Source organism: Limulus polyphemus, unplaced genomic scaffold (assembly GCF_000517525.1).
Source record: "Limulus polyphemus unplaced genomic scaffold, Limulus_polyphemus-2.1.2 Scaffold592, whole genome shotgun sequence".
Lineage (NCBI taxonomy): Eukaryota > Metazoa > Arthropoda > Merostomata > Xiphosura > Limulidae > Limulus > Limulus polyphemus.
The window spans coordinates 407,879-415,614 of record NW_013666202.1 but is presented as its reverse complement, the minus strand read 5'-3'; the positions used below and the strand labels follow the sequence as shown (position 1 = coordinate 415,614).

Sequence of the window (7,736 nt, the reverse complement as noted above, 5' to 3'; positions counted from 1 at the left end):
TCTTAAACTTGTGATAAAAATTACAAATTTTAGGCATACTAATATTTTAACATTGTTCAAATAAATCCAGCTAACTAGCAGTTTGTGTAATATTACATCATAGTAATACTGATGATAATTCTTTACAAATCTTCCTTCACTTAGCTGATTGTTACTCTTATTAAGAAACCGTATACGGCTAAGTAAAGAAACAGTTGTTAAAAATAGATCAGACTTATTCCTGACCTAAAATTTGAGTTTACAAAGAAATACACGAAGGGTTAAAAACCAAAATAACAACAGAAACGAACAAATTACTCTACCTGTTAACGTTTGGATATTTCGTTTTTTGGCCACTAAACATTACTACGTAAGAAACAAGGCAATTCGAACGTTACATTTTTGACTATGTAACACGTTAGTACAGAAGAAACAAATCAATTCATATGATTCGTTTTTTAACTATATTACCATATGCGTAATCTCGCACCTCCTAAATTGCACCCATTGTTTTTAAAAACAGTGTCAGATGCCATCAAAATTCACAATTTCCAGTGAAAATTACAAAGTTTCTTCAAAATATTATTGTTTCATCGTATGTTGCAGTGTTTTGTAATATTTTTTCCTGCGTTGAGATGTGTTTGGTAGTATTTTTATATTATTGTTTTTCATCGTGTGTTGCAGTGTTTTATAATATTTTTGTCTTGACAAATTTCTTCCTGCGTTTCTTTTTGCATTGGTATGCTTCTTATCTTGTTCTGGTGTGGTCGGTAGTATTTTTGTATTAATAGGTTTGTTCTTGTGTGTGTGTGTTGTTTTTTTGTTTTTTTTTATTGGAAGTGTTTCAGTATTGATACGGTTCTTCTCTTGTTCCGTTGTGTTTTTGTGTTGATACATTTGTTTCTATGTAGTGGTGTATTTGTTTGGTTGTATTTTTCTATTGGTTCGTTTCTTCACATGTACCGGTGTATTTTGAATTTTAATCTGCATTACAAAATTGGTTTACCAGACATGGCAAAAAAGACGTGTTTAGTTGCGAGAGGGTTTACCAAAATAGAAACATCACGGTAAAGCGATCTTGCAAGCCACATTCAGATACAGAAAAGGCAAGTCCGAAAGGACCAAGAATGAATATTCGCTAGAAGGTAAACCTTGCCAAGTCTGGGTTACTATTGAACAATCTAAGAACCGACAGTTTCAGATTCGCACTTTTTCAATTATATTTTGATCTTTAAAAGTGGCAAACTACCTACCATATTTCACATATAAAACAAAATTCATCTAATGTACACGTATACACAGAAGTTATTACTATAGGTAATATTACAAAAAATTAAATATAAGCCTTAGAAAAATTGAGGTATGCAGAAGATACATGAATTTAGAAAAGATAGTGTTTGTTTTAATGGATTGTACTTATTATAAAGAAATTATTTTTAAACATTCGGATAATAAAAACATTTGACCAAGACAAAAGATATTTCCAAACATGTAAACGATGTAAAAGAAAAATTAGAAGAATATATTTCAGATTTTTATATTTCCAATCAAAAAGAAAACGAATATTTACTAATTAATGAAAAGATTGGCAACTTTTATACTTTTCCAAACATTCACATTAAACATCATACTGGAAAAAAAAGAACCAAAAGAACACATTTTATTAGAAAATCTCCTCCTCCAAAAAAATAATAATAATAAAAAAACCTATACCTATTGTTGGTGGTGAAGAAAAAGCAGTAATATTTAAGATAACGTTATAGATTAATATGACTTTATTAGTAAGTTACCCAATAAGTAGAAGAAAACATGACTTATCAAATGTTGTATCTATTTATCTTAATATTATGCATGATTATTGTTTAAAAGTTTTATAATTGTATTTAGATAATTAAACAGACATGTTACACCCAAAGCTGTTCCAACCGATGCTACTCTAGTTATGTTGTTTTTTTTTACAGAAAGTTTTAATGTTCTAGCTAGTTATTTTGAAAAATCTTGTGCTAACTTATTATAAAACAAAGCTGTAAAAGAACCAGTTTCTTAAATTGGAATGGTTCTTTTGATTTTGAGGTTTCTGTGAAAGTATTCAATGAAACTAATTCAAATATAGAATTTACACTTGAAAGAAGGAATTAATTTTGATCATTGTTAAAAACAGTAGAGAATTAGAGATTGCCATGTATTATAATCCACTAACTCTCATCAGTATCTGTTTTTATATTAATCATACCAAAGACATCAAATTAAATGTTGTTTAGTGGAAATAATATATTCTATAGTCTCTAAACCAGAATTGTAGAACAAAGACTTATTCAGCTAAGATTTTATTTTTAAAATGTCATTGTCCTTGTAGTGTAATAATTAAAGGTTTTAATTTTGCTATAACTAAAAATAATAAACACATTTGCATATACTGAGATAAACAGTAACAAAAAAAATCCTTTGGTTATTATCCATTATTCTGGTGAAAGATGAAAAGTATCCTAGAAATATTAAAAAAACAAAAACATTTCTTATCGTGTATTAAAAAGACAACCAAAACTTTGCATAGAATTTTGAATAAGAAGAGAACTGTAAAGAGATCGGAAGAAAATATTTTTCGATATCAGAAATCAGTTTGCAATATCTGAAGAACGGCTATATTCAGTGTGATAAATATATTTTATGGCTACTGAGGAAAAACAATTATTGTACGTTAATACCAACGTACTCTGATTAAAGTAAAGTTGTTTGCGTTTCTTCTATTTTATGTAACTGATGATTCACGTTTAAGAATCATTCCCCCAGTGACTAAGCAGTAAATCTCAAGGCTTGTAACGCAAAAAACCGGGTTTCGATACCCGTGGTGAGCACAGTATAGATAGTTCATTGTGTAGTTTTGTGGTTAACTACAAACAAACTCTTTAAGAATATTTTTGGCAAAGATATGTGAGGAAATCACAATTTAATCCATTACCAATAAGTAAACATTTTTATATAATTGTATAAACTGGAAATATGAAAAACCACAAGAATGTTTTAAAAGCTTTAGCTCGCTCTTTCTTTTTGTTAAAAAACGAAAGAGACTAGCTTATGAAAAAGTATTTTATTAATCTGTAGCGTCTTTAAATGTTAAGTAATTTGTATTTATATAACAGAGAGCGATTTTAGAAATTCCGAGAGTTATGTCGAGTGAGTCTTTCAATAAAGAAACTCTTTATTAAACACGTATACATTGTAGGTGCAGTTTAACAATTTGTATGTTTTAATATGTATTTTATATACATCGTTATTAATTTTACAGTATTTAGATAAATCTATTGAAACCCTTTGTACAAGTTTATTTGATAATTTGTTCTGAAGAGTATAAAGTGAAGAACTGTACAAGTCCTATGTTCTATTATTTTAACGATTTTTTTGTGTAAATCCAACTAGTTTCGTATGGTTACATCACATTCTGTCGAAAGAAGAAGACACCCCCCCCTCCTAAAGAAAATAAATACAAATTAAACGTCCAATCTACTTTGTTTATTTTATGCTGATAGATAATAAGGTGCGTAGATACAAATCTATAAAGGGCTTGCTAACGTAGGAGGAAAACGGAAACAAGTGACGCGGCCATATTGTGAGGGGGGGGGATGTCTGGGGTCATGCTCCAAAAATACTACCAAACACATCACAAAAGGTGGTGAAATCTATGTATAGATATATAAGTATATACAGTCAAATAACCTGAAATGTATGTATCCAATTACAGATATGCAAACACACATCACTCTATAAATATAAAACAAAAACATAACTCTATATATAGAGACAACTTCGCATAAATATCTTTAAAAACTCATGGTATTCTTGTAAACTGAAATAAAATTTTTGTTCAGTAATTAACAATCTTTGTAAAATTTAAGTATACACCAAATGGATGGTTAGACATAGCCGTATTTTATTTATTTTGACTTTTTTAAGCACACCATAGTTATGTAAAACGAGTTACTTACCGAAACAGTCAAAGAAGTAGGCCTAAGGATAAACCGATAAAATTTCATAACAGCCACTGACTTAAAGTGCACTCTAGCCAGGCTGTGTGTGTATGGTTGCATGCATGCCTTAACGTGTTGAATTTCCAACTTTTATTAAAGAGATATCTGAAACCGGAAATTTAACATTGTTAAGTCGTTTAAAAAAGTCGTTTATATCGCATAAAACCTGATTTTCAAAGACTTTTCTCAGTTTGATAGGTATGAGATTCAACCGTAAGAGTTCAATAAAGGTTTGAAAATAGTTTAGTTTGTGAAGTTAGTTAGCTATTAGTTAAGGCTGGTGTATAACATTAATCTTAAACAACTGAAACGGATTTAAAGGGATTGTGACTGTCCCTAACTTTGTAAACACTCGATAAAACTTACCATTCGTCATGAATAATTGCAAGTTTGCCTTTATTTAAAACACCTTTTTCTTTTCTTCGGATAATGCTAGTGTATTTATTTCCCGAAAGGGGGCCGAAGACCACCTGGAGGGGTCACCTGTTTTAACCGCTAGTACCACTATACCGTACTGTGTTGTCTGTCAGTCAGTAGACACTAAAATGACATCACACAGAGGACGTTTAACGTTGCAATTTGTACTGTCGTGACTTCAGTAAAATGTGTGCATGCCCTGAATCATGAGAACAATTGTGCATTCTGAAGGCTACAACACAGCATGACATGTGAACTTCAAAATAAAAAAAACAAAAAACAGAACACTTAGATATTTGTGTTTTGTTTTACTGTTGCGAAAGTTGCTCAAATCTGGTAGTTTTTACTGCTACGTGTATAATGTTAATGATTAATCTAATTTAAAGACGTCATTCCAAAACATATAACAAAATGAAATACATATTAGATGAATCTCGTATCGATGTGAAAACAAATTTTAAATAATTTAAATAAGCTGTTGCATTGTTAAATTGCTATGATGTATAAGGAACATAATTAAGTTTCATTGTTGTTAGTACAAAAACTACTCAATGGGCTATCTCCATGCTGTTCACTGCGGAGAATCTAACGCCGGATTTTTGTTTTGAAAGTCCGTGAACTTACAGTTGATCCATGGGGGGGAGGCATTAAGTTTCAACAGAATTTGCTTATCCTTATTTTGACAGCTGTCAATTTAACAGTTAAATAGTTAACACGATACTTCAATTTCTATATTGTGAAATTTAACGGTTAGAACAAACACTGTTTCGTTTTGTATTATATAAAAACGTGTGAAATTTACACAGTTTCGTCCTGTTTTACATGTAAACTTGTAAGGTTTCGCTCTCTTGAACACTTAATTTTGTAGATCTTGAACAGTTCCGCTTTGCTATACATGTATACGTGTGGAACTTCCACAGTTCGGTTCTGTTAGATATGTAAACTGTTTGGTCTCTTGGTTTATGTAGTGATATACTTCTAACCGAAAATATTCTTCTTGTATTAGAAAGATTGCGATAGTTTTTCGATCAATGAGTCACAGAAGTATATTATATTGAATGCTGAGTGTATGTAATTATATGGTCTCATGCTTCTGTGGTTTGATGAAACCCTTTACTTTGTTTATAATCTCAGAATTTGAGGTCTTAGATATTACTATTTTGATTATTCACCTCAAGCCTTCAAGAGGATTAGCAGTTGGTTATGTTTATAGCTTTCAGTATCTTAATATAAAAGTTTTTGAATGTTGAAACAAAAGAAAAAAAGAAGACAAACTCTCTTTAAAATCTAGAAGGAGAAACTAAAGGTATCTAAATCACAGTAGAGAGAGCTAAATATTTTGAATTACTTCCGAGTCCTAGGAGAAAAAGCTGAATGTTTCTAAATCATTGTAACTGAGCTAAATACGATGAAAATGACATCATGAATCACTTATGCGAATAAACTACACGAAGCCTAATTTGTTTAGAATTATATTGAAAGTGTTTAACTGATTTACAAGTATTTTTATATACTTCATACAAGGATCATAAATTCACAAGAACAAGAATTTTAACTGGGCCCTAAAAGTTGCAATATTCTTTATTATGTTTCTTCCTGTGTCGCGGTCTGTTTGTTAGTATTTTTGCATTGGTAATTTTCTGCCGGGTTGCGGGACGTAATGATGTCTTTCTTCACATACTGATATTTTTGTATTATCATGAACGCTTCCTTTTGTTTAGTGTGGTTAAAGTATTTTTGCGGTGGCATTTTTCCTACTGTGTTAAGATGTGTTTGGTAATATTTTTGTGTTAGTTTGTGTATTTTTGGGTGTTACAGTATGTTCGTTCGTATTTTTGTATTATTATGCATCTTCACTTATTTCGGTCTGATTTTGTGGTTTGTTCTTTAGTATTTTTGTATTGTTATGCATCGTCGGTTATTTAGGCGTGTTTGGTAATGTCTTTTGTTGACATGTTTCTACTCATTTTGCGTTTTGTTTTGTAGTATTTTTGTACTGGTATGCTTCTTACCCTCTTTAGATGTATTTACTAGTATTTTTGTATGTTTGTTCAGTATAAGGTTTGTTTGGTAGTATTTTTATATTGGTATGCTTTGTTCCCTCTTCAGATGTATTTACTGGTATTTATGTATGTACATTTATTCAGTATAACGTTAGTTTGGTACTATTTTTATATTGTTGTGTTTCGTCATGTGTTGCATTGTTTAATAATATTTTTGTCTTTACATGTTTCTTCCTGCGCTGTGATGTGTTTGGTAGTATTTTTATATTATTGTGTTTCATCGTGTGTTGCAGTGTTTAATAATATTTTTGTCTTTACATGTTTCTTCCTACGTTTGATGTGTTTGGTAGTATTTTTATATTGTTGTGTTTCGTCATGTGTTGCATTGTTTAATAATATTTTTGTCTTTACATGTTTCTTCCTGCGCATATGCAAACTCTTACAGTTGTATAACCGTCTGTAACTGGATACATACATTTCAGGTTATTTGACTGTATATACTTATATATCTATGCATAGATATCACCACCCTTACGGTTATACAACTGTAAGAGTTTGCATACATATATAACAGTATTATTTGTTTGAAGTTGAGCACGAAGCTATACAATGGGCTATCTGTGCTCTGTCCACCACGGGTATCGAAACCCGGCTTATAGCGTTGTAAGTCCGAAGACATATCGCTGTGCCGACTGGGGGGGGGGGGGCATGTACAATATATGTCTATTTGAATATGTATTATTCTATACTTATTCTATACGTGATAATGTTGAATTTGTAATAACGTACATTATATGCCTTTACGTGTTTCTATATATATGTGTGTGTGTGTTTGTCTGAATACGTAACAACGTGGTTCTATGTTTATGTTACCAATTTGTGTATCTAGGCTTATGTGGCTGTACATCTGTGCGATAATTCACGTTTACATGGCTGTATGTGTATATGTCTGAATATGTATATTTCTATTTTAACATGGCTATGTGTATTTGCATATAGTAATAATAACACAATAATAATATTTGTTTATGCATCTAAATGGGTATGAATACTTCTATGTTTTTGTGGTTGTTTATCTATACCAAGGTAAGTACATTTCTAAGTTCATGTCTATACGTGTTGTCTAATGCTTGCATTTATAAGTTTAAATGGTTTGTTTGTTTTAGAGCAAAACCTCATTGGGCTATCTGCTGAGTTCACCGCGGGAAATCCAACCTTGTATTTTAGCATTGCAAGTCCGTAGACTTGCCGCTGTTCCATTTTTATATCTATGTTTAAATATGAAATAATGTATATTTCTGAGTTTTATGTT

At 30.8% G+C, this 7,736-nt stretch overlaps 1 protein-coding gene across 10 annotated transcripts in view; it reads left to right on the top strand.

The window, feature by feature from the left end:
• LOC106459323 (PDZ and LIM domain protein Zasp-like) overlaps nucleotides 1-7,736 on the top strand; it is a 78,845-nt gene that overhangs the window by 28,400 nt on the left and 42,709 nt on the right. The window lies entirely within an intron of this gene.